Here is a 27,970-nt window from a genome sequence, read left to right on the forward strand (position 1 = left end):
CAAAGTCAATGTGAAGTGTCAATCCTGCCTGTTCACAGGAGCCTTTGGGGGTCAAGCTGCTTCCTCGCTATGATGGCCGTATCACAGATATGTCAGCCGTGTGTTAACTGTTTTCTTACGGATCGTGCTCAGATCGGACACGAGATGCAGATAAGCCAAAGCAGAAGGGCTGGGGCCGAGCTGTGCCATGCTGTTCTGTGCTGTGCCAGCCCAGCCTCACACAGCCCTGCGGGGCCTTGGCAATCTGTCCTGTAGCCACACCGGCCAGGCCTGGGTGGCAAAGGCAGCCGCTGGCACTGACACACTGAGTGGGGAGCCACAGGCACTAAATCCCACTTAGCCTGTGGGTTCCACCACGCGTGCCAGGCTGTGCCATGTGGGATGAGCATCTAATGGCTGCACAGTCTGCACTAAGTGAAGCTGAGAGAGAAGAAGTCAAAAGAAGTGGGGTTTAATTAAGTATCAACCAAGATTTATGCAACTTTCTCTCTCCATCATAAATATTAATAAGGAGCAAGTGGTGGCTCTGTGTGGCAGGCACTGTCGAGCCATGAAGGGATGTTAATTCCAGGCTCTTTGAGATGGACTAAGCGTGACACAGAGCCTCTTTGATTTGGAATATTCCTTGGGTTTAAAAGTTAAATAACATGAAGGGGGATTTAGTGGGTAGTAAACCATTAGTGAGGCTGGGATTTAAACTCCAGTATGCATGTCCTGTATTTCACGATTGCCAAACTGATTAATGGAAGCATTGCCAGAGGAGCTCCTTTGACAACACTGGGTGTCCCTGGCAGGATTGTGAAGGCCAGACCAGCAGTGCTGGGATGTGGGGCCACTGGAGCATGAGTGCCATGGGGGGCTGCAGAGGGGGTCCCAGGGAGGGGGAGCAGGAGTAGGGCCACCCAGGGCCACCCCCCTGTCTCGCACAGTCCGCAGGCAGTTATTAAAGGTGACACGGCCGGCCTGAGGAAGGACTTGCAGAGCCCACTAAATCTCCAGCCATCCCTTAAATAAAACTTTATGCTGGCTAATAAATTTTAATAGTACTTGTCAGTGCTTGATAACTGCAACCATTTGACAGAGGAGGAGCAGCACTGGTGTCGGAGCTTGGCTGTGCCATGCATGGTGCCCACCATGCCCGCTGTGCTGCCCTCTGCACTGCTGCTTGCCATGTCCCCACAGAAACAAGCAAATCCTGCCAGCTCCCTCTCTCCCAGTGGCAAACCATCCCTTCCTGCTGTGCACTGAGGAACAGGCATCTTCTAGGGCTGGAAAATAACTGCAGCCTGAGGGGAGAAGCAAAGGGCTCTGCAGGTGACGTTTGCATTGCAACTCAACACCACCACCGGTGTGACACAGCTCAGCGTTTCACAGGCACCACTGCAGCTCAGGTTTGGTTTCCACATCCTCAGGCCACTGCCTGGTGCAGTTCTGGGTCTGCTGGCAGCCCCAGCCACTACACAGCACAAACGTGCAATTTCAGCCCTGTGTCCAGCGAGGTGAGGAAGTGTCAGACACGTGTTTGTGAGGCGGTGGGCTGTCGCCCAGCAGAACAGGCACAGTGGCATCTGGCCTTTGGCTGTGGCTTCTCAGCCACATTGCAATAATCAATAATGGTAATAATTATTACAGGAGCAGCATGAATGTCTGATCAAATTAAATCACACCAATAATTTTCATGTTTTATTAAGTAAAAGCCTCTCTCTGAAGAGGTTTGTTGGTGCCACAGTGTCTTTGGTTTGCCATAGCAGGGCATCGTGACATACTCAAGCACAAGCCCACTCTGGAGGGATGGGGGCCCTCGCTTCCCTCTCTGCTGGCCCACATCCAACCGTACTTGGGGTTGGCACAGACTGTGGATGGGCACAGGGATGCTGTGGGACCCCTGGGCAGAGCCAAATGGACCTTTCCCTCCCCTCCCAGCTGCTTCCAGGGGGTTCTGCAGGGCAGTTTGGGGAGCTTAGGTGGGAAAAGGGAGTTTGTCCCCATGCCAGCAGCCAGAGCCATCACCTCCAGTTAAGCCTGGATTCCAGAGGCTCCATACGAAGCAGGAGTGGGGTTGAGCCCTGCCTGGGAAATTCACGTCTCATTAGCACAGCTTTATACTGGCCTTAATTAGCACAGGTTAAGATCACTCATCCTCTGGCCATCTATTTTTAGGAGCTCTATAAGACTGGGAAAAGATACCCTTACATGGCGTCCAAGCTGAGCCACCAACATGTCAGCATCTTCCCCTCACTAAAGGTCTCATAATCCTCCACAAGCCCTGTGGGCTGCAGGGGCCAGGGGACAAATCTCAGCTGGGTGGGCCAGTGGTGACCTGACTCAGTCCCTTGCAGTGCCAGCCTGGTGCTTGGACCCAGCCACTTGGGCAAATAATTGGGGTTTTTTAATTTGCTGGTTGAACAGAGAGTGAGGAGACTAAAAAGCAATTTATGCCATCTCAAACCTGTAATTTTCAGTGTGTTTGGGGACAGAAAATAAAAACTTTTGCTTTTGGAACAATGCAATGTCATGTTTGGGATTTTGGGGGGAAATTATAAAGAATAATCAAAAAGTTTTCAATTTTCAAAAATTGATCTGAGGCCAACAAGTTTCTTGGATTTCACGAAAAAAAAATCGGTAGTCTGGTAACTGTGTTTTTCATTACTAATTCAAAACTCTTTTCAAACTTTACTCAGGACCCTGAGCCAGGATTAACACCAGACCTTATCCAACTGCAGCACCTCCCAGCAGCCTCCCGCGGATGTCAGAGCCCATTGAGGCCTGGCTGCTGGGCTGAGGCAGTGCCTGCTGCTGGGACAGCAGGACCCCCTGCCCTGTGCTAACCCTGCCGAGGGACGGGCTCACCCGTGGCATGCGTGATGGATTTGTTCATCGTGCAGGCAGCGATGGTTATGGCTGAGCACATGTGTGTGCCCGGCACGAGCAGGAGACAGCAGCTGCCTCCGAATGTGGCATGTGGGAACAGACTGGATTTAACTCGCAGGACAGGGGAACACCGTGCAGCAGCAGATCCTGTGGAAAGGATCAGCTCCCTCTGCGTAATAGCATTTCCTTCCTCTCTCCCTCACCCGCTGCCGTGCAGCACGGCTGCACACTGAGATTTCATGTAATTTTGTTTTAGTGCAGAATTTAATGTTAAGTTTAAATATGTAATTATCTTTAATTGAAATTACATCCATGCTTTTCATTAACAAGATGCACAGAGTGAGCAGTGTAAGGCGGCGCCGTGCGGGAGCGGGGCTGCTGCGGAGCTGTCCCGGCCGAGTCCCGCAGCTCCCACCGAGAGTCCGGGGCGGGTGTGGGGGAGCCGGGGGTGGGGGTACCCTGCCTGCGCCCACCGCCCGGCCTCGGCACGGGCAGGGCGTCCTGGCCCCGCGCCCCTTCCCGGCCCTTCCAGCGGGCGCTGCTCACGGGGTGTCTCTGCGCCGCCACGGGAAGCCCGAGCACCGCGGATGGCGCTGCCCCGACGGTTCCCCCCGGCCCCGGGGCGCCCGTGACCGGCCCGGAGCCGCGCGGAGCCGCCGCGCCCGGTCACCAGGGGGTAGCATCGGCCCGTCGGCCCCGCTCCGCTCCGCCCGGCACCGCACGGCAGCTCCTCCGCTGCCCCCGCTCCCCGGCAACCGCGGCTCCTCCCGCTGCCCCGCTCCCCGGCACCGCGGCTCCTCCCGCTCCGCTCCCCTCGCTCCACCGGCACCGCGGCTCCTCCCGCTCCGCTCCCCCCGCTCCCCCGGCACCGCGGCTCCTCCCGCTGCCCCCGCTCCCGGCACCGCGGCTCCTCCCGCTCCGCTCCTCCCGCTCCCCGGCACCGCAGCTCCTCCCGCTCCGCTCCCCCCGCTCCCCCGGCACCGCGGCTCCTCCCGCTCCGCTCCTCCCGCTCCCCCGGCACCGCGGCTCCTCCCGCTCCCCCCGCTCCTCCCGCTCCCGGCACCGCAGCTCCTCCCGCTCCCCCCGCTCCTCCCGCTCCCCCGGCACCGCAGCTCCTCCCGCTCCCCCCGCTCCTCCCGCTCCCCGGCACGCCGGGTGCCGCCGGTTGTCCCTCTCCGCCCCTCTGCCCGTTTGCCCGCACCACCCGCAGCTCCCGTTCCCCTTGCTCCTGCTGCGTCCCCTGGCAACGCCTGGGTTTTGCCCGTCCCAGGGCCCAGCCATCCGTTTCTTTTCCAAAGCATTTCGGTAAGTGATCCTAAAATCGCATTTTCATCAGTGAACCCAAACCGTATTTCACTGCAGGCCCGACCCCTGCTGTCACGTTGCATAGGAAAAACCATCCGTTCCCAGATTTGGTCCTTTTCAGACCGTAAGGTCGGTGATTCAAGTGGACATTAAACTAATCCAGAGAGACAACGTGGTTATGACTGTCTGGTGGCTCTTCTGGAAACCTCCACATCCTTTCAAATTCCTCATGGTGATCCCCCCCTCCAGCGGCTCCGCTCCCTGGCGCCACAGGGGAACACCAGGACAGCTCAATCTGCATATTTAAAAAACCCAGGCTGGTCCAGGATGTGTTCTGCATCTTCACAGTTCCGATTGCATAACCTGCCCCTCACCCTGACACGGGTTGGAGGGACACGCCAGTGGCTAAGCCCCGTCCCGGTGGAGGGACTCTGGGCACTGGCCGTAGTCCTTGGGAGCCCTGGTCCGTGCAGAACAGCATGGGCAGAGCCATGACCCTGCAGCTGGCACTTGCCACGGACCCTGGTTCTACATTTTTGTTGTAATGTTTCCTAATGTTTCACCCAAGAACCCATAAATTTCACCAGAACAAGCCCATAAATGGTTGGTCTGAGGAGAAAAGGACAGATTGCCCCAGGTTGTAACTCTACAGTGAGAGGCCTTAAAGAAGCTCTTGATAAACAGGCACTGTGTGGGCACAGGACTGTCATCAGGGATGGGGCTCCCCCACCCATCGGGGGCTGAAGCCTGTGAGCCCCCCTGGCTGCTCCCCCAGACCTGCCTCCTCCACCCAGGACATAGGAACAGGGACGGGTCCTCCATCTGCCCCAATACTGTGCTTGTGTCATTCATGTCCTGGGGACAACCAGGGCACGGCAAACATGGCACAGTGCTCCAGAGGAGCTGCCCAAGAGTGCAGGGTCCGGTGCCATGCTGGGACAGGCAAATGAACACACCCCCAGTTATCAGCTAAATATAAATTTCTCTCAAGAATTATTTTAAAAGCAAGGAGAAGGACCTTGCTGAGTGTGACTGGTCATTGCACTCAGGTCTTTGCTGCCTCCAAAGCAGCTCCTGCATCTTTTGCAAGCATGAATCCTATGGATTTATACTAAATGCTCTTCAGCCTTGTTAGCAGCAGCCAGTGGGACAATCAGCATGTGCTAAAGTCCTGCTCTGACAGTGCTATCAATTAAATATCAATTAATCTGTTAATCAGTACAGAGGATACACACAACAATACTATGATGGCCAGTTTCTAACCCTGGGTTGTTTCATGCCAGTCCCACATATGCAGCTTGACGGGAATGTTATTTTCTTGTGAGAGGGTTTCAGACTGGGATTTCCAAGCTGTGGGGCAGAGCTGGACCAGCACTACCAGGGCATTCCCAAAGGCACTCATGAATACAGCTAAAGAGCTTCCTTCCTCCACATCTCCCATGTTTGCACCTTCTACCATGCTCATTTTCAGACAGAAAATCACAGAGAATTTGGAGAAAAAAGTGTTCAAGAATTTTGGAATTTGCTTCTGAAAAGGACGAAACTAAATTTGCCATGGAAGCTGTCTCAAATTCCTATCCCAGCTGTGGCAATAGGACAGATGCCAAAACCCTGGTGTCCCAGACCTTGCTCTGAGGGTTCTGTCTCTAGAGCACTCTTTGTTCTTCCTGCCTTTCTCCTTTGCTCCATGACCTTTCACACTAGGACATCTCCCCATCTGTGTCCTTTCACCCTGCGAACCCCTGAACACTTGTCCCAGTAAAGCCAGGACAGGTGGCCACAGAGACCTTTTCACCTCGGGTATGTCCTGCCTGTGCCTTAACCTGATTTGGATGTGTCTGTGATGTGAGTGATACACCTACCCAGAGCCCGAGACCTCCAGAAGCCACTGCTCGTTTCCATAGACCCCCATAAATGGATAACTGGCTCTTTTAATCTTGTTACTAAATTGTAATGGAATTATCCCTCTAATCCCTTGGAGCAAGAGCAGAACTCAGCCACCAATATAAAATAAAAAAAAAAAACCAACCTATAGTAATCATAGATTTTAAAAGTATTTATTTTGTGCTGCTCTCAGATGGGCTGTATGTAAAATTTTATTTCAGAGGAATAATGTCACATAGTGCACTTTGTGGCTGCTCTGTGATTAAGTCCTTTTTAATCTGCCATGTGTGTGGAGGTGCAGTGCTTTCCCATCACAGCTCCCTCCTGCCAGACTCTCCACTAATGGCGTTACCGGATTATCAGAAAGAGGCGGAATTACCCAGCTACAGGAGGGTTTTGCTCTGATCTACTTAGCAGCCCAGGCCATTCCAGGGCAGGAGAGCTCAGGGATGTAAGCCTGTTTCCTTCTCAGGAGCATGTGCTCCTCACTGCTCTATTTTCTTACAAGAAACTTTCTAGCTGGTAAATCTGTTTAGAGTGATTGGTTTCTGTTGCTGCTCTGTCTGTCTGTCTGTCTGCTTCCTCACAGGTAGGAGCTGCCAGGTTGGGCAGTTGGCACTGCTGACAGTGGGATGAGAGGCAAAGACGGGGCCAGCAGATGGGGCAGCAGTGCTGGGAGCTGGGGCTGCCTGGGCATTGTCACGGCAAGCACAGCAAAAGCATGTTTGATCCAGGAACCACTGGCGATAGGATGGGGAATTGCAGTTGGCTCTGGAGCCTGAGGTACCTGGTGCCATCAGGAAAAGGCAGCTGGCGCTGCCACAGTCAGCGCACGGAGCCATCCTGCTGTCACCCCACACAGTGCTGCCTCCTCGCCAGCACTGCAGTAACAGGTTCTGCTCATTCCTGTCCAACCACAGCTCCCAGACCTCAGCTCCGAGGGAAGGTGGTGATGCAGAGATGAGGACTGTGGATCAGAGGCTGTGGCCAGTCCAGAAAGGGCACGGCGAGAAGGGCTTTGCTTCCCACAGCACAACCCTGATGGCGTGGGAGCACAAGGGAAATCATCTGGTTGATGCAGGAACATCCTGGAAACAGACGGGACAGGGCCAGAACCACGTCCCCAGCACAGGGGCTCGCAGTGGCATCTGTGCGACCTGGAGGAGGAAACGTCGCGGGAGCTCCAGCCCTGGTTTGCTCCGCGCCTGGCACGTGGGCGAGGCAGGGAGCGGGAGAGGAGAGGGTTAGGGATGTGCCAGCGTCCTGTCACAAAGCATTTGCTGACCTTTCCATAAATATTTCTCAGAAAGGCTAAGTGCCCGGGTCAGTTCAGAGGGTGCCGTGCTCGCTCAGCGCTTTGCCTGGGGCCGCGGCCGCGGCTGCTTTGACAAACAGCAGCTGACCCGAGCACTGCGGGCGCACGGCGAGCGCGGCCGAGCCGCGGTGCGGGGGCTGCTGACGGCCACGGCTGCCTGCCTGGGCAGGTGAGGCTTCAGGGAAATGAACGCAATTTTGCCCTCAGAAAACTGAATGCTGCAGAACACGAGGCATTTATTAAATGCTGCTTCTCACTTGATGGCTTTGCCTGGATTTTCTAACCCCAAATTAAAGAGGACTAATCTGTTCCCATTGAAAACACCGGATATGAAGTGGAAAGAGTTTAGTGGAAGGTCACATCACCTGACTTAAAACAACATTACATGAAGGGGAAAAAAGGGCTTCACTGGGATGATTTTAAATGTGAAGTGTATTTCCTCTTTTTTTGTCATTTGATGGCAAAGATTACAACATGAAAACAAAAGCCTGGAGATTGATGCAGTGAATCTAATAGCCCAGGCCCTGAAAAAACTGTGCTGCTACATACAATCACCCCATAAGCACAGGCTGTCAGGAGGATGTACTGCGGCTGGCATGCACTTTACCAGTTCTACCAGTCTGCAAAAAATCTGCTGCTTTCTTACATCTGGGTCACACTGGACCAGCTTGCATTGGTGAAAATGAAGCTGATTCGATAGCACCTGGTGACAAATCTACATGAGAGTGCCTGCGCACATGAGGCTGCAGGCTGCACTAGATGAGCTGGGCTGGAGTGGAGCAGCTGCACACGTTGCTCCGGGTCCTCGCACGCTGCCCTGGCCACATCTGTGAGCAAGCAGTCCATGGGGAGGGAGGCAAGGGAGAGCCTTGCTGCACCGCGAGCCTTCAGCATGCTTCCCTTTCCATGCCAAGTACCTGGCACGCCAGCGCTGTCCTGAGCTCTGTTCTGCTCCCACTCTGACTCAAATGCTGTCTGCAGCTGCACACGGCTGCTCCCCGCTTGGCTCACCTCCGGCTGTTATCCCCCTGCCCGCTTCCTGGAGGTGCTGGCTCAGAGAGTGGATTTGCCAAAGGTGGTGTCAGAAGTTCAACACCCCCACAGCATCCAAACTGCTTGGGAAATGCTCAGGAGGCTGGCACAAGTGCCAGGGGCTCGGCGTGCCCCCCGTGCTGACACACGCTCAGGCAGTGGGTTCACGGGCTGTTCCATGACCCGTGAGCACAGGAATGCTGTGCGTGGGAATGCCTTGGGCCCCAGCCTGCAGAGATTTATGTACGTGCTTAACTCTTAGCAGATGAGAAATCCCATTGAGACTATGCATATGCTACAGGTTAAAGACAGGCATAAAGCTTTGAAGAGTCTAAATCTTGGATTATAAAGATTATAAATTTCCAGAGGACAAGGATAGCCTCTGTCTGGAGGGCAGCAGGGTCCTGCAGGTGACGGACAGCTCCTGCCTGCAGCTGCACCACCTCACCTTCCTGCCCTGGCAGGTACCTGCACGGCAGGACTGCCCCAGTGTGCAGCCCCTCTGGGTGCCTGGCATGTCTGAGGAGGGGCTGGCAGGCTGGTGCTCCTGGTGTGGTGTCAGGGAATGCATTTCTCAGCGCACTGGCTTCAGCAACTCAGAGGAAAGGGAATGCAATGAGAAACAGATGATATATCCATTCCTGGAGCTCCTAAACTCATAATCAGGACTGCAGAGCAAGTAGCAGGCAGGTGGTGACCAGGAGAGCCCCTAGGTGCAGGGCTTCATGTGGGCATCGGCCCCTCGCCTGCTGCTGTAGCAGGACCACGGGGAGCTGATGCAGCAAGAACTGAATACAGAAACTGGGATGTGCCTGAGCTTTGCCAGAGCAGCCACGCTCGGGTCGGGCAGCAAGGCCCACGGTACAGGTCCGGGGTTTCAGGGTCCCAGCTGGGCCCCAGTGACCCAGCCCTGGCACAGGGAGCGCCACAGCATGAGGGTGGCACCAGCCACCCAGCTTTGCTTCCAAAAGATGGGGCAAGGGGAAACTATTTCCTGCTACTCTGTACTTTTAATTCATACTTTCACAGCTCTGCCTGTCCTAAATCCCGAGCAGATGGTGCAACTCAGCCCAGCTCCTCAGTTTGATGATCCCTGGGGCCTTCCTGCAAAGTGTACATTTCAAAGGATAATTCCACAAGCACTTCTTACCCTGATCTGGAGCCTTCTGAGCATCCGTGTCCTTCATCCCTCTTCACACAGCCCCGCCCTGCCTCACGACAGCTTCCACCGGGGTTCCCTTTTCCATTTAAAAGGTTGGTGGAGTCACAATCTCTTACGGCCTTTGAAGCAAAGGGAGATCTGAGATGCAAGAACCAAAATAAAAATAAAAAGAGAAAAGGAGGAAAATCCCCTTATGACTTTCCTGATTTCTCCTGCAGAAACTGGGGCCACCCCCAGCCTCCGAGCTGGGTAAGCTGTCCCCCAGGCCGGGGTGACACAGTTGGGCAGGTTTTGCCCTTTGCAGAGGAGCCCCTTCCCTGCACCCGCAGCCCCTTTCTGTGCTCGAGGAGCATTTCTGCACTAACAAACCCCGTTTGATAATTGTGTTGCAAAGCCTCACTCTGAATATTTAATAGAATTATTGCTAGTTATCAGCACGGGGAGGTGATAAATCACTGCCGCCTTTGCCCACCACCAGCCAGAGCCATTAGTGGGTTTCAATCATGGTTCCCACCCTGCCCTCGGGCTGGGATGACCATGAATTAAAAAGAAAAACAAACAACCAACCTTCCCCCCCTCTTCCCCCACCACCCCTCCCCGCTCCCCAGGCTTCATCCCGCTAAGAAATAAAAGCGAAAGCAGTGCTGCTGGGCTGTGGGCTGGGTCCTGCTGCCCCCAGCACCACACGCCCCAGTTCCCGCTGCCCTCGCCCCCCGCTCTGCCCCCTCCGCGCAGGAACGAGGTGATCTTTTAGCTGCCCTTTGTCTTGGAAAAAAATTAATTCTCATTTGCATTACCTCGACTAAATGTCACCCACCGATATTTTGTTAGACATTAGCAATGCTGGCAGAGAGGGGCACGGGATAATTGCGTTCTGCCTAGCGCTGGGATTTACATAATTTCAGACAGCAATTAAAGAATCCCTGGGAATTTTTTTTTCCCTTCCAACCTCTCCTACAAAGAAAGTGTTCGTTTACATTAAGCGCTCAGCTCCTCGCTGTTCATTTGCATAAAATTAAAGGTTTTTGTGTTCTGGAACAGCAGGGTAACATTTAAAATTCCGTTTCAAAAAGCTCACCTTAGAATAATAAAATGTTAATATCATTTCACGGGCTGGAGAAGGTTGCCAGCTGCCTTTCACTTCAAACTTTTACCCAATACTAACTGTTAGGGTGGGTGATATTATTATTGGGGGTTTTTTTGTTAAGATATAAACTTTCTTGAAAAAGTGGAGGGCTGTGAATGTGCCTCTGGATGGGTCTCTGCAGGGCTACTCCAGAGCAGAATGTTTGTTTACTCCATAGTTTTTTAATTAAAAAATCATGCAAAAGAGCAGCAGCGGAATATTATAGGCTTTAATGTGCCGTCATACGCCGTGCTAGGAGAGGAAATGCAATTTGGATCGAACCCCGTTCATTTGCATTCACGGAACACCAGTGACCTCCGCCCTGGGGCTGCGCTGCCGTGGCCGGAGCGGGCGTGGAGGGGCCGGGGGGGAAAGAGAGCCGAGCCTCGGTCCTTGTTCCCCGGCTGGGGGGTCCCTCCAGGCCCTCTCCCTCCTGCAGGCTCCCCTGCAGCCCAGGGCAGGTGGAGGGGCTGGCGAGGAGCAGCACTCGCCCAGCTCCCGGCGCTCGGGCTCCCACCCAGCCGCACCCTCCCGGACCCCTCGGAACTGGGGCTCCCACCCAGCCGCCCGCTCCGCCACTGCTCGGGGTCTCCCAGGACCGGCAGCCCCCGTCGGCGGCCGCAGCCCCGCAGCCATCGAGGAGGAGGATGGGGGCTCCGCGGGGCTCCGAGCCCACCCGTGCGGGAGAGGGCTGGGAGCCGGGGCCGGGCTGCCCGAGCTGAAGCTCCCTCAGCCATCAGCTGCCTTCATTCTGAGCCCTCTGTCAGCTCTGAATAATAAAAAATGACATTTCCGTTTGAGGATGACACTGTTGCGGTCCCTGGGTGACCTTGCTCGTGTCACCGGGGTCTCCGGTGCCAGTTGTCCGCAGCATTGCCCATCCCGGGCACCGCGGGCAGAGGCCGCGGCAAGGCAGGTGGTGATAGGGAGGGGACACTGCCTCCCCCAATGCCCCCAGTGCGGCCAGACAGGGCTGGCACCCACCAGTAGGTCCTGCATGGCTGCGCCGGAGCTCGGCAGCCAAACCCGGGGCGGGGGTGTCCGGTTTTTGAGGCAGTGCCACCAGCACCCCCTCAGCCTGTGCCTGCCCCCCGGGCAGCAGCCTGGCTGTGGGACGGACACGGGCAGAGGTTGAGAGACCGGGCTGCCCTGCCCCAGCTCACACTCATCCTCCCCCTTCATCCGCCTCACGCCGCCTGCCCGCGCTGGCACCGCTGCCCCGCGGCCGCCAGCCCTCGCCCCCGCCCGCTGTCCCGCAGCCACTCTGTCCCCGCTGGTCCCCACGGCCGTCGAGGGGGTTTCCCTCACAGAGGGACTCGGGAAGCAGGCGAGGAGGGAGCAGATCTTCCACCTGGCGTCCTCTTGTCTGCCACCATTTGGGGCTGCTGTAGGATTGTAGCAAAAAGTGTTTCATTAAAAATGAATCCGAATCCCAGCCGTTGTGGGAGAATATCGAGCACAGCCTGCAGTCCCTAGTGCCCATGTTGGATTCCTGCTTCAGTCTCCAGGCCACTGTAACTCCCACCTGCCTGCCAATATTTCCACGTTTTCTTAATGATTTGCATAGGGTATCTGCACCTTTGTAGTCGCATCAGCCACAGGCACAGGGCAGGCTCAGGCTCACAAGCACCCAGCTCACCAACAACCTGCTATAAATGTTTTCTGAACTGTTTAGTATTTCCGGGAGGTGGGAATTATCATTGCATCCCTGTAAAAACGAATACAAATCAGGATCGGCATGCTGTGCACTTCACCCGAGAGCTCACGAGTGGAGCACGTGCCAGTCTGGTGTCAGCCAGTGTCATTGTCACCCACGTCATCTCATGTGCCAGGACACATCCCCGAGCTCCAGGTTTCTGTGCTCCTGACACACTCCTCCTGGGAGGCTTTAAAAGCCAACACCAAGCCCAATTGCTGTGGGTGAACAAAGCAACAAGCAGGCAGCAAAGCTGAGGCTGGGGAATGGAAGGTTTTACTTGGGGGAAGAGTGGAGTAACCCAGTGCAACAAACTTGAAAATGGAAAGGAAAAAGATTTGCTTTGGAATTTCTCTTAGGAAAAGTCATCAATTCCTTTTAAAATTTTTCACTTCAAAATATGTTTTCATTACTTTTACATTATTTTATGACATCAGTACTAGTGCATAATGTGACCTGTCATATCATGTCAAGTCATGTCATAATATGCATAATAGTAGAGAAGTGCATAATATTACATGTCATATTGACATAATCAGAATATTCTATTATTATTGACTTCATCAAACTAATTATAAAAAAACATGAAATACTTTGCTGTAGAAAATAAGATTAAGAAGGTGCAACCTATAAAAAATTAGTTATTTCCCTTTGCAGCCACATTTTTAGGCATTTTCAATGTATTTGTATGAAAATATTTACATTAGCATATTACATCATGTTATGCACCGCTGTATGTAACTTCATGGAAAAATGGAATAAGATAAATTAAAACAGTCCAAGTCAAATTTTCTGTTTAAAATTGTTTCAATTTTTTTTCATAATAGACAATTCTCAAAACAAAATTCAGCAAATTCTTCTGTGTGTGAAATCTAAAAGTCCCTCTCATGAAATCCCTACCTGAGAGCAGCAGCTGTAAACAACACTCTGCGTGTCCAGAGCTAGGCAGTGGAGCTGGGGAAGGGTCTGGGGCTGAGGAGTGGCTGAGGGAGTTGTGGGGCGCTCAGCCTGGAGAAAAGGAGGCTCAGGGGGGACCTTCGGGCTCTCCACAACTCCCTGACAGGTGAGGGATTGGGCTCTGCTCCCCGGGAACAAGGGACAGGACAAGAGGAAACAGCCTCAAATTGTGCTGGGGAGGTTTAGATTGGATATTTGGAACAATTTCTTTAGGGAAAGAGTGGTCAGGTGTCGGCAGAGGCTGCCCAGGGCAGTGGTGAAGTCACCTTCCGCGGAGGGATTTAAAAGATGTGCAGATGTGGCACTTGGGGACAGGGGTTGGACTTGGTCTTAGAGGGTTTCTCCAGCCTCAGTGATTCCACGACTTTGTATGGATCAGTCTCTTAGAATCACTGACAGCCCATGATGCCCGTGGAGGGGCAGTGCTGGCGGGGCTCCCTGCAGGGTCTGACACGTCTCGCGCCCACGCCCTGGCCAGCGTGTGCCCCTCGCGTGTGCCCCTCGCGTGTGCCCCTCGCGTGTGCACAGCGCCGGGCCCCCCGGGATTTCTAATTGACTTGACAAGTTATGAATTGCCAAACTTGGTTGTGATTGCTGTGAAGAATGGTACTTTAAAGGACTCAGTATCTGTATATCTGCCTTTGATGAACATTGGCTTTCTGAGCTTAGATCTTATTTATTTACCCTTGGAGCAGGTTCATTACTATGTATTAGGTAGATATGACATATTTATGGAAATATGGGGACTCTTTGTGGAATATATTAAGATTAAATAAATCATTGACTATGTGGTCAAGAACTACAGCAATCCTGATGAATGACTCCATGATTTTTTTTTGGATCCTTGTACAATTTTAAGAGCCATCCCCTTTGTCTTCCTGGACTCCTGCAGAACTTCCTGCACCACCCTAAACACACTGGGAATGCAGGATGTGCACCTTCCCTGAGAGGAAGCGCCAGGTCCCAGGTGAGCTATAGGGAAGGTACCTGGGAGACCTCCAGATACCAAAACCCACCCCTGGGAACCTGCTTAACAAGCTGAGAAATTGTTCCAATTTGGTTATCCGAGTCCCATCCACTGTGATCTGCCGTGTGCATCCATTAGCCAATAAATTTACATATCTAATGGTGCATTTTCCCAAGTTAGTGATAATTACATTTAAAACAGCTATTTTGATACAAACCAAGGACAGCCACGGCTAATGACATAAATGTCATTCCCTGTGTCCCCTTGGCCTCAGTATAAACACTGGAGATGGGCAGAGCACAGTCCATGGAGCCAGAGCTCCCAAGGAGCTCGTTGGGTCGGGCTCTTCCTCCTGCACCAGGCACATTTGTTTTCCAGCACCTTTGCTGCCATTAAGTACCTGCTCCCCACGCTGCCCTCCTGGGTGCCAGTGTCCCTCGGGGGCACTGGGCACAGGCTGGGCACAGGCTGGGCACAGGCTGGGCCAGCCACCACAGCTGGGCATGTGCCACGTGTGCCTTTTGGCTCAGGACAACCAACAAACACCTGCAAATACTGGGGGGTTCTTAAGGATAGTTAAGTAGCAAACTATCTGTTGATAATAAAATTTGCTTGCTTCTCACAGATATCCAATTTGCCTACTATCCAAAGAAAGGAATTGGGTGTCTGCTTCCTAAATTGTTTTAATCTCTGGCAAAGAGTGCTTCTGGCAGAGTCCCTCAGCTGGAAAATAGGAAATGAGTTAGAAACAACAGACAAACGTGAATAATGCAGAGCTTAAGATGTCTGATCATGATCTTGAGAAGTTTAAATAGATTCCTCAATCCACCTGCCTGTGGTCCCCTGGGAAGGAGTGCACTCTTCCTGGGGGAAATGCAAGTCAGGTCTGGCAGTGACATGCACTCCCACCCCCACTGCCCCGTGTGGGAGCAAGTGGGGACGTGGCTTCCCCAGGCAGAGGGGCCTCGGTGCCACCGTGCCAGGCCAGGCGGGTGCCCAGCGTGCTGGGGACAGGCATGATTCCGTGGGCTCCTGCGGCTTGTCCAGGCTTTAACATGAGTGCTCTTGTTTCTTAATCTTCCCTCGAGGCATTCATGCACAGCCCACTGCTCTGACCCCCGGCACCGGCCACACGTGGTGCTGCCAGCAAGGGGGGGGTGGCTCTTGCTGCACCCCAGACACCCACCCAGGTGCCAGGTGCCCACTCCCCTCCCCTCCCCACCCTTGTCCCCACCCATGCCCAGGCCACCTGCATTTCCCTGCCTTCAGGCTGCACCTTTGCTTTAGCTTTATAAATATTCTCTCAGTAGATCCTCAGACATCTTTCCACAATAGTATGAAAGGATTTTGAGAAATCATAAAATCGTGGGGAAAAAAACCCCTCCTGTTTGCCTCCTGGTGAGAGGCTCTGTCTTCTGTAACTCTGCAGTCACATTCACCTCTCTGTGATGCTACTTGAACTTTTCCATGCAAAGAGGCCCCTGGGCATGGAGGTGCCCCCCACACCCCAGGACAGCCCCCACAGCAGCCTTGTCCCCAGGCTGGACCTGTCGTGTGCCCCAGGCTCGGGTCCTGACACAGCCAGCACTGACACCAGTGCAGCTCTCCCCCGAAATCCGCCCTGCACCCTCTCCTGCCACAGGGCAGCAGGACCCTCCAGAGCCAGCATGCTGTTTTCAGAATGGATTCCTTTTTCTTCTCCTCACAATCCTCACCCCTTCCGTGAGGTCAGAGATCCTGGTGTTGCACAAATGGCAGTAGCTGCCCTGAACACCAAAGGAAATGCTCCTTCCCATCATGCTAAGTGAAACAATTCAAACCGGGAAAATCTTGATAAAAGTTTAATTAGGAAAACGGACTCCATCTGTAACATATCCCTGTTCTCCCCATGTATTAACCCTTTTGCCATAAATCTGCCACCCTTGAAGAAACCTGCCTTCCTCACAAAACCTACTCAGGGTTCACATTATTTTAATCAGTTAGAGGGGTTTAATACATTATTGATTTTTAGGAGAATTGAAAAAGCTCCCGTATTAAGTCCAGGTTGCTTATTCTTTCTGTATATGACATTCAGGTACTTGTGAAAAATTATACCAATTATGAAATCAGCCATTTACTGCTTCAAAGTGCAATCAGTTGTCACACTGGAAAGCACTTGCTCCTGAATATTATTAGTTGGGCTATGTGCACAGGAAAGTGCTGAGAGGAAAGACTTTAACCAAAGGGCAATTGCATGAAATTTACTTAGAAATAGCTATTTATCACCCTTGGATTTCCTACTGTTCAAATCCACTGCAGACACTTTATGGAATGAAACAGCCATCTCACCAACGTAACTCAGCCAACTGAGGGGTTTTTTCCTCACTGACATTAAATGAAAAATTTAGAAGTCATTGTAACAGCTTAAAGATGCATTATCCTTTTTGATGTGCAATTTTAGCTTCATATCAAAAGCCATATAAAATAACCCCCGCACAAACACAAAAAAGGAACTTTTAAAAGTTTTATGACATGTAGTTCATCTTACCTTTTATGCATCTACCAGGCACAGCTTCTCCTGCTGTTCTCAGAGACCATTGCGTGATTACCACGATGGGGGAGAAAATATTGCCATAGCAGCAGCAGAGGCAGCCAAAGGAAGGATTAGTCTCTGGAGCCTGGGAAACAGAGGGGGAAGCTGAGCCTCACCACGCCAGCAAACGCCTCCAAAGTCAGTGCACGGTGGAATCGCGGGAGAGCTGCCCCTTAGAGGAGCCTTCAGTTGTGTCACAAACTGCCACCATTAATGGGCTTTGCTGCAGGCAGTGAAGTGAGAGGGAACATAAATTAGAGAGAGGACATTCAAGAGAAATTTCTAGCTCAGTAAAGATGTCTTATCCGCTTGTTTTCCAGAGCAGACAAGAATTTTGGAAGGCAGGGGCAACTTCTCAAAATAGGAATGAACCTGGTCAGCCTGGGAGCGCTGGCACAGCACCAGTAACATGCAGGACCAACAGGTATCTGATGACTGACAGGTGTGACCACTGCTCCCGTCCATCTTCCTGGCTGTGTGCGCCACCCAGGGTGAGCACTGCCGCCTCACACGCCTCCCATGCAAGGCAACGCTTCTTCCTCTTCTAATTCCTCCAAGTAAAATGCATAACAGGACTGGAAAAATTGCCATGTTGGAAGTGTGGTCAAGTGGACAGTGGGCAGCCTGGATACAGCACCAGTCACCGTGAGATTGCAAAGAGTGCTCCCATAGGAAAATAAGAAAGCAGCTCTTGACCCACTGGGTCTTGAAGATCTAAACCAGGAGCAAGGTGCAGCCCCCACACCGTGGGATACACTTGGCTTGTCCACAAGAACAATGTCTGAATGGGCCTAATGGTTTGGAGGCAACACAAAATGCTTCCCACCTGCAGGTGTCTTCCAGCTCCTCTCTGGAAAGGTCCAGATCCGGGGATGTACGAGGTACAGGAACAGTCTGATCCTTCTCTATGCAACAGCTGGATCTCCTACTGGGTGGATCAGGGATCTGCTGGTGCCACAGGAGAGGGCTGGGCACCCACTTCTTGTGCCATGAGCCAAACATGCAACACAGACAAAGTCTGTGTTATTTGCCACAGTCAAACCCCACGCTCAAGGAAACAGGCAACTTCAAAATTATGCTGTTCCAGAACTTCAGGTCCGAATGAAGTAGGGGAGAGGACGTGCTCAGGGGAGCTGCTGCTCTGACACCAGCACTATGTGTGGGCACCACAGTGTCAGACACAGTGTGTTACAAACTGCAGCAACAATAGTCTTAACAGGTGACGCCAACCAAGCCCTAACAGCCAGCTTTATAGCACAGAAATAATGTAAAACCAGAACACTTAAGATATTTTAACTTAGCAAAAGGATTGTTATAAGACCATTTAATTTAATAAATAGTAAAGTATTTATAAACGAACCATTTCATAAAGTGTTACCAATTTCTCATACACAATAATATGATTTGCACAAACGTTTGTCCTTGAGGCAATAGAAATTTTCTTCGCAAATCAATCCTTACAGGGATTGTAATTAGTATCCGCTAAGGCAGCTCGCGGTACCTGTAGCTGCGTTTCTCCCATAAAAGCCCTGATTGCTGCAAGCTCTCACACAAAGCTAACGACACAGAAGGAAAATGCACACGTTGTCTAGACTATTCATTTTAATCAGGCAAGAGTGATTTTTTGTGGCCCATTTGATATGACTTTTACACAAGATACAACCTCGCTCCACAGGGGCTGGCAGAAAAGGTCAACACTGCTGTATAAAAATACATTTAAAGAAGGAGTTTAGAAAAGCAAAATACTGCAGGCAAGGCCCAGCATTGCCCAGGCAGAGCTGCAGATATTGTGTCTGTGTGATTTCTGAGACATTTATAAATCCACCAGTTTTTATTAAATGCACAAAAATCTTAAAAAATTCGGTGACTTATTTTCTGCCCAGGACCCAGAGGGACAAAAGCCACAATCCAGTGGTCCCTATTCAGGCACATCTCACCCATGGGTGCCCACATATCCTCTGGTGGCTGTCACAGGATGCTGGCACCCGCTGGCATGGCCACAGCCACACTGGGAGTAGCTCTGCACCAAACCTGACATGGGAACAGGAGCCCTCTGGTCCCTTGAACACAGCGTGAGTCAGGGGTGTCTGTCTGTCGGGGGCTTTGCCTGGAGCACCCCACTGCCTGCAGCTGCACTCTAAGTGCCCCCAAATTGCACAGCAGGAGCTGGATTATTCTGTGAATAGGGTCTAAAATTCCAGCTGTAGGTCTGAGTTCCAGCTTTAATCATGCCATTCATCATCATTACCCACAGTCACTCCACTTGCTGCCCCAAAGGCAGCGGCAGGGGCAGGGGCTGATGCTCTCTGTCCCTTTCTCCCTCCAAAGGAGGAGAAGCCAGGCATGAGTAAGATCATTGATCTGGAGCGTTCCTGTCCTCCTGAGCAAGGAGGAGGTTAATTTATCACAGGTTGGAGAAAACCCAGTCTTTAAATTCTCTGCTTGCTCTTAATTAAACAAAAACCAACTGTGTTTGCTAGGCCTTACTCCAAGGACCCGGCTGCCCGGGCTCTGCGGCTGAGTGCAGGCGGCCTGTCCTCCAGACAAAGACCCACTCAGGGGACCGGGCTGATCCCGCCTCTGTCCCTTCTGCAAAAACACCAGGACAGGTACGGCTGGATCTGCCTGGGCATGTGGCTTGGGACCCTTGTGCTCCCCTAAGTGCATTAGTCCACACAGGACAGTCAGGCACGGGGAGAAGGTACTTCAGAAATAACATCTCTTCTGCCCAGAGAGGAAATGCCAGCCCTGCACCCACCTCCCACCACAGCCACAGGTGCTGCTGCGCCAGGTGCTCGAGAGCAAGAACAGCCAAGTCCATTGCAAACCTGCCTGCAAGGGTGCCTGGAGATTTCCTGAGCATGCTCCAAGGTGTGAGGGAGATATTAATCTCAATAATTACTGTCCTTAGCTTGCCTGGGCCCATCCAAGTTTCGGTCTCCCCTGGAAATGTGCAGGTCTCCCTGTGCCCCAGCCTGCCCTGCCCAGGGCTGCTCTGGGGGGCTGCACCCAGCCTGCAGAGAAACCCCCTATCCCCGCTGCCAAGCTCTGCAGCGCCTCGAGGCTTTTCCCCTCCTGTCCATGAAGTAAATGAAGTGGGGAGAGCAATACAGTGTGCGCTCGCCGAGACTGACAAGCTTGAGCCTCTCCTGGAGCTGCTGTGCTGGTATTAAACAGACAAGACAAGCTTGCAGTCAGTTATCGGCCAAAAAAATAATGAAGGAACAAGTCAGCAGAGCAAAGCCAAGCCACCCGGACCAGCCAAGTGGAGAATTTAATTTCGCACAGGTTCCCCAGCAGCAGTGTCTCAGTGTCACGGCCCCGGCAGCCACAGCCACTGCCTGGCCCTGGGGCCAGTGGGTGCCCGTTCTGGGGCCGGGGATGCCCGTGGGGAAGGGGCTGCCCTGTTCTCGTTGACTAGAGCAGGGCTGGCTCTGCCTGGCTCAGGTGCTGGGGGGGACATTTCCCTGTCACCGCGCAGCCACAGCTGGGCTGGCACGGGGCAGGGCGGGACAGCCGGGCTCTGGGAGCGGTCACAGCCCAGAGCGTCCGAGGGCAGGGAGAACCCTGCGCCCACCACAGCCAAGAGGGGCTTCGGCACCACAGGTCCCTCCAGGGCAGCCACCGGGCTGAGCCAGGGAGCTGTGGGCCCTGTGGTAGGGAAAACCAGTGTCCTGGTCCTGAGGCCACCAGCATTTCTCCAGCTTGAAAAGATGGTGAGAGTTTGCAGGAAATCAAAGCCATCCCAATGCCTACAGAGCTAACTGCGCCAATTCTGGGCTCCTTTCATTTGAATCCTTTTCCATCCTTTTGCTTCCAAAAGCACTTCTGGTGTCAGTGTCACAGACAAGTCTGGAAAAACAGTCAGTGGTCTGGGACTACCCAGCAACAAAACACATCCAGAAGCAGAAGGAATAAATCAGCAGGGAGAGTGAGCGCGCTGTCTGCTGATGTGGATCAGTGTGGTGTTCCCGTCCTGGGGTAGAAATATGGCACTGAGCTGGAAACCAGCTGGGAAGCAGCTTTGGTCTCTCTCCCTGTTCCAGCATGTGCAAGGGAATTTCTTTTTCTCGGGGTTTTTTGTTTGTTTTGGTTTTGGTGTTTTGTTTTGGTTTGTTTTCCTCACATTATCACAAGTGCAGCCTCGATGAGCAGGAAATCTACAAAACTCCTTGTCATGCAGGGACAATGAGGGTACTACAGTTTGGCCAAACGCACATCTCTGGGCTGATGCACAAATTCCAGACCCATTTCTGGAAGCGTTTTGAAGTTCAGTTTTGAGAAAGAGGCAAGATGCTCCAAGCGTAATAGATCTTTCAAAATAGGTGGCAGAGGAGTGTTAAAATGAAGCTCATAGCAGTTCAGCTAACAAAGGCCAAGGCTCCCATGGCCAGCAGTCCACCAGCCGTCCCTACACCCGGGCTGCCCCGTGCCACTGCCACTCCCCTGGGGGCTCCCAGAGCCCTGGGTCCCCGTGCTGCACAGACCTGTCCTCCCTGCTCTGCCGGTCTGGACAGAGCCAGAGGGGGAGTTTCTCCTTGCAGAGCCCAGAGCAATCCCCATCGCAGCGTCCCCGCAGCCCGGTGGGCAGGGGCTCACAGGTGCCAGCAGCGCTGCCAACAGCACCTGGGAAAAGTGACAGGGGAACAAACGGGCAGAACCAGCCGGTTTCTGCCTGGGAGAAATCATGCAACAATTTTCAGCTCCGCACAAACATTTGCAGCCAAGTTATAAACTCCTGGAAAATGCTGACAGACCCTTTGCTCCAGCAGCGCGAGCAGGTGCCCCCGTAATGAATGTGCTGAATGACCTCCCCGGCAAAGTTGTCGAGGCAAAAAGCACCGCGGTCATTCGACAAACAATTAGCGAGTGTCCTGGTGGGGACAGCATACTAACAAGGGAAAGAGCCCGGAAGAGCTGAGCAAGCATCCTGCCTTCCCCCCAAATTCCTCCTCTCTCCAGCCCGGGCGCTGATCTATAGCATGACTCACTGGAGCGCCAGTAAAGCTTCAGAGATTGTTATGCTAAATGAGAGAAAAAGTAATTGCCTTTTCCCCATCTAGAATTCCAGATATATAACTTGGAGAAATATAATTAGCTGCTAACTTCAAAGATGCATTGGAATTTTTGTAATGGGCATTGAGACCCTGTATTAAAAAAAGCTAAAAGAAAAATGATACACTCCTTCTTGTAAATGGAATAAGACTTAAAGGTTTTAATTAGGATTCACTGTGCATCTGCAGCTGGGAAAACAGGAGAAATAGGAGAAATATCCTGGTAGTATCTTCCTGCTTGAAAAACACATATTGGGTAAGGAGCTTTATGCAAAAATAATTGTGATACATTTTTGATTCATGAACAATAATAATCTATTATTAAAAACAAACTGTTCTTTTTACTCTGTTTAAATCATTCCAAACAAAGGGAGATTTTTGCAACAAAGACCTGGGGGTCTCGCCAGTTTGGCGTGGGAACAGGGGCACTATCACCCAGCACGGCTCCTAGGAGAACATGGCACATTCTGAAATTAATCTGCCTGCAGTGCCCTTTGTGTCCCCCCTGACTGCAACATGGGTGCCCAGGAGATCCTCAGAGTCTGTTGCTTAGCTCTGCAGCCCCCATATCAATATCTTTTTCCTAGAAAATCACCTGTGTGCCACAGAGCCTGGTGCACCCTGCAGAACCCCAGGAAAGGGTTCAGAGACCCCTCATTGTCTTTGATGAGAAACCAGCAGAATCCCCACAAAGGGCTCCCCCCGCTGCTCTCAGGGCATGGCTTGGCTGCTCAGAGGCCAGAGGGGAGCTGCAGGCTCAAGGGATCACTGCCCGGGTGGGCCTGAGCTGGGAGGATACTCAGTGTTACAGCTGCCCTGTGGTATTTACTGTGGCATTTTTTTGTTGCTGCTCTCTGTACTGCGTGGAAAAATCTCAATTAATCTCCTGAAGAAACAGCAGGTTGGTCTTACCTGGAATTTGGCTCTTGTATGAGCTTGAACTAGGTTGTACAGGCATGTTACTCTAAAAGATGACTGTAGATTGCATGTTTGGAACAACTTTCAAAACAAATAAAACTTCCTCAATTTAAGGAAGAAAAAACTGTTCTCTTATATCTATAAGGACAGAGTTCAGTCTCTGAACCCTCCAAGGTCCTGCTCCTCCTTGCAGTGTGTGGAGACCAAACTGTAAAACAAAGCTTATGATCTCCTGCTGCTTGTCTTTTAATAAATCCTTTCCCTTTTAGTCTTTGTGTAGGCTAATTCTTGATTTACTGCCTCAGCTTTAGTAGCTGGAGCAGATCATCATCTGAGTAGAAGCTGGTCCGGCTTGTGGGGCAGAGGAGCCCTGATATCCCTCCTGACTTGGGTATGGAGCTCCGAATCACTGACTACAAAGACTTTCTGTGTCTGTGTCTGGAGAAGCAGAAGATGCTTCTGACACTTGGCTTTTCCCTGGCAAGCTGGGGTGGCTGCAGAGTGCCGACCTTCTCGGGGTCCCAGTTGCCAGCAGACAAACAGAAATGTGCATGTAGAGGAGCCTGAGCTGCCGTGGGGAGGGAGCTCTGCTGTGTCTCCACACCCCGTCAGGGCCACAGGGGCCTGTGTGCTAATGGATGGCTTATTCTTTAACGCCATGGGTTATCATCTTGTTATCTTGTGTTTGACCACTTGTTGGACTGGGCCTTGACAAATTTTTGATAAAGTCTGATGCAGACTGCTGCCTTTAGTGAATTTTTGTGATGTAGGCAGGGATGAGGATGTGCTGGAGAAAAAGGGAGTGGGGAAGAATGGGATTGGTGTTTTCAGCAAGTCTGAGCTGCTTTATCATGTGTTTTAAGGAGAATCCTAGGTACGCATTTTCCGCTACGAAATAATGAATTCCTGCCTGATGTGTTCCTTGTTTGACACTAACCACGAGTTCATCTCTGATGTGAGCTATGCAGGAGCTCATCAGTGCCCAGCTCAAGAAGTCCATTATTGTGCACATGTAGGCAAGCACCTCACCAACACAGGCCTGGGCTGTAACTCAGCACAGGGTGGGGGCAGCTCCCACCTCAGGGGTACCCCTCGCCCTGAGGCATGGTCCTGGGCACTGGGCAGCTCATGAGGGCTCTCCACACCCCTGTGAGGAAAACAGACCTGTTTTTGGTTCAGCATTCTGTGCTCGTTGAATAGCTCTGCACATCTGTTTCCTCCACTACCCAGGGTCTGGCAGAATGAACAGATGCTGGAGTGCAAGGGGGTGGCTGGGAGGGACGGGCTGGCACAGGGGCTGTGCTCCCCAGTGGCAGCAGAGCCTCAGCCTATAGCACTTATATGGCTCTATTTGGTATTTACTGCTTTTGTTTATATTGATCTTAACTGCACTTGATTAATGCTCTGACCCCTTTTCTCATGATTCCTGATCTCATTACCAGAGGTGGGGTGAGCGGGTAGGAACCTGCAGCTGCTGCTGCTCTGGTGGCAGTCATACTCCTCTGATCAGCATGAGGACCAGAGCCAGCAGGAGAAGGGCCCAGCTTGCTCCACCTAGTCCCCACCATGCCCTACATTACCCTCTGAACAACGGATCCATGCTGGAGATGGATAAAGTCAGGAACAGCACATGGGGTGGATGGTGACTGTGCAGGGCAGTGATGCTCGGGCTTGTTCCTGCCTGGTGACATGGACAGCAGCCCCTGCTCGGGACCCTCGCACAGCAGCTCCCAAAATGACCCCCAGCTGTGGCAGCTCCTGCTCAGCCCCATGAGCCAGGGGCTCCCCGAAGAGGGGCTCTGGGGGAGGCTGGTCCCAGCAGCCGGGGAGGAGCTGCACCCCCCTGTGCTGTGTGTGGAGGACATGATACTGAGCACTGGTAATACAATTTATTTCCACTAGTGAGTGAATTGCCCATAATTCATGACAAGTAGAGCCTCGAGTGATGATGAAGGTCAGCCCATCAGATCTGGAAATAAATTGTATCCTATTACAGCCTCCTATTAGAGGTCTATTTATAGCAGGGGTTTGCAAACTCCTGGAAGTTGGGAGGGGTTTGGGTAGGATTTTTGCTTTCTGCTTGGATAGGGAGAGTATGAGGACATGAAAAACTGGTATAAACAGCCTGTGCTGCTGACACAAACCAGTCCCTGTGGTGGACCAGCGTGCTTGCTGCTGAGGGATGCTGGGTCTGGAGCTGACCTGGGGATTTGGGGTGCCTTGGGGCTGGAGGCAGAGCCAATGGGCAGGGGAAACCTGCGTGGAAAATGCAGGAAAAAGCATGGAAACGTGGCTGCTTTGAGGAGGCTGATCTAGCAAATGCCATTATGCTTTTATACTGGCAGCACGGCTTGTATCTGCCGAGAGCAGAGCAGTGCCTCTCGCCTGTATTTACCCCTCTATTTACCATGCCACCGTAATCCCCAGGTGATAGGTAATGTGCAGGATGTGGTTTGCCATGGAAACAGAGCCCTGGTTCTTTACATTTTTAAAAAGATTAATATTGCTCAGCTTGGTTTCATTATTCTGATATTAAAAATCATCAGTTATGTAGCATTTCCCAGCCCTCTCAGGCCGTGACGTGCCCTTTTGGGCACCAGCTCTCCTGCAGGCAGGATGCCAGAGCCTCAGGGACAGCGGGGTGTGGGAAAGCACCTGGTGGCACCTTGGCCACAGGGTCTGCTCTCTCCAGCACCTCTGGCTGCACCCCAGGGGTGTGACACATCGATGTGACTGACAATGCTCACAATGAAGAAAAATGGAGCTGCTGCTAAAGTCCCACAGATTACTGTGCCTATTTTTGCCTCTCCTCTGCATTCCGGGTCTGGAGGCAGCGAGCTGCAGAGAGCACCTCAAAGCCCGTTCAATGCCAGAGCATCTCACCCCTGGCAAAGGAGAGGTGCTAGATTTTAATGTTGTCCTCCATCTCCTTGAAAAATATTTTAATTTTCAATGGACTGGGGACAGAGTTAAATTTCCTTATTCTATTAAGGACAGAGGTTTGGGGAAAATAAGTGGGATTCCTTGCAGCAGCTTTGCTTTCTCCAAGGGACTTCCCAAATGCCAGCATGGATGGAGGGGCAGGAGTTTGACTGTACAGGTGTGGGCACAGGCAGGTGTAACCCCCTCTGTAAGAACCTGCTCAGGTTTAGGAGGATCATTCACACTGGAAAATGCCTGGAAGTTTAGTTCCTTAAATGCAAAGAACTAAGAAAAGCAGCTGTCTTTTAAACCTCATAAATCTGTACAGTAAAAGTTTTGGGCAAAACCATATTTTATTGGTTTTGCTGTCAGAAACAAAGAATTAAGGGCCATGTGACTCAGTAATTGCTGTGGACTTTTTTTCTGACAATAAACATTAAACTTAAAACTGTATTAAAATCATTTGACAATTTTTATGCTTTAACAGCTGAGAGTGAATAATGTTTTTTGCATATAAAACACTTTCTCTTGTCAGCCTATAAAACTGTCAGAAACAAATTCATCAAAAAAGATTATATAATTAAAAGTCACCACTTTTCTTTCTCTAGTTTAGTTGGAATTATTTGTTTGTCACTTTTTCAGGACTAAATTACGGCATTCAGAGACAACTTCCTTTGTTCAAACTATTGTGAAATGTATGATTCTTACAAAAGGAGCCCAACTTTCTCCTCTAATGTATCAATTCAATATCACTTCTCAGAAAATACTTTCAGATAGTTCTGTCTCTGAAAAGTGATTTTATTGTGCAGAGGAGCAGGACCAGTAATGGAAAGCTTCCAAATGTAGAAATATTTTTTATTATTGAGCTGCATATAATTCATAGAAAATTGCTGAATTAATTTTTTAACAAAGTAAATCATTAGCACTTCAAATTGCAAATCCTCTCTTACAGTGAGAGCCATACAGGTGTTTCAGAGCTGAAGTAGCAATATTGATTTTTACGTTACAGTGATCGGGGAGGCTGTTGGGCTCCTGTGGCCGAAGTGGGGTGTGTGATCTGGGGGGACACTGCCATGACCCGGTCAGGACCCAGCTGCACGTCAGTGGTGGGGGAGCCCTGGTGCCCCGATGGAAGGGGCGTCCTGTGGGCACGGGGTTTTGCAGAGGGAAGCCCCCAGTGTGTCCTTGGCACTCATCCCCCATGGAGGGCATGTCGGGAACACCTTTACCTGCCACCAGCCCCTGCCCTCTGGGATACCTGATCTCTTTTTGGGAGAAGTGGGGGGGAGCCCCTTCCTGCAGAAGGAGTGTTTGGGCAGCCAGACTCTGTAAACAAGCTGTCTTGGCTCCTCATGATGAGAAACTGTGAGCTTGTCAGAGCTGGGTGGGTTTGGGGTGACTGAGTTTTCAAGGCCGGAGGGTAATAATGCTTTATTGATCTGTCGTTAAGTTATCGGAGCCTTAATGGAGGCAATAAACTAATAGTGCCCATTGCTGTCATGTGGCTGCATCAGGTGGAAGCCTCCCTGGCACGAAAAAGAAGGCTGGTGGTGGCCATCTCCGTGGTGACCCCAGGGTCACGGAGCATTTTGCCTTGAGGCAGCAAAGATGGTGCTGTGAGTAGGAGCAGAAGGTTAAAGGGGTGCTGAGCACTGCTCAAGGCTGGAGTTTGCTGGCTTGGTGCTGTTTTTCTGATCTGATAAATCATGAAATCCAGAACTATTGTGAGTGATGATTTAATAAATGGGGTGGGGGGAGGGGGGGTTCATGCTAGGATGCACCATGACTGCTGCTTCCCCCCGTCTGGGTTGGTCCCACTTGCCCAGGAGCTGAGAGGCGAGGCTGCAGTATTATCTCTTGGTATGGTAATTATTATTTGCGATTAATCCTGCCCGTGCTGAAGAGCTGTGCAAGCCTTTTTCAGAGGGCTCATCTTCATGTTTGCTTCTGCTATTCGTGAGTAATGCAAACTGACGTGAGCTATTGTTGAGGGGAGGCAGACGAAGTGTCTGTGCCACAGAGGTTTCTAACGAGAGCCTGGAATTACTAGAAATGCCCTGGCAGGAGCCAAACCCCCACAAGGCAGGGGGTCGGGCTGTGTTCAGGGTGCATGGTTCGAGGTGCTGGTGCTGCAGCTGACCTGTGATCAGGGTGAACAAAGCCCAGCCTTCCTTCCCCTTCATCCTCCT

The 27,970-nt window shown here is 51.8% G+C and overlaps 1 long non-coding RNA gene across 1 annotated transcript; it reads right to left on the minus strand.

The window, feature by feature from the left end:
- Positions 1–6,208: 6,208 nt before the first annotated feature.
- LOC120410920 lies at positions 6,209–17,105 on the minus strand. The gene is made up of 2 exons (XR_005603273.1): positions 16,843–17,105; positions 6,209–9,707 (listed from the first exon to the last, which is right to left on the minus strand). It is a non-coding gene; the product is annotated as an uncharacterized LOC120410920 (long non-coding RNA).
- Between the last annotated feature and the right edge of the window lie 10,865 nt (positions 17,106–27,970).

This window comes from Corvus cornix, chromosome 17, assembly GCF_000738735.6.
Source record: "Corvus cornix cornix isolate S_Up_H32 chromosome 17, ASM73873v5, whole genome shotgun sequence".
Classification (NCBI taxonomy): Eukaryota; Metazoa; Chordata; class Aves; order Passeriformes; family Corvidae; genus Corvus; species Corvus cornix.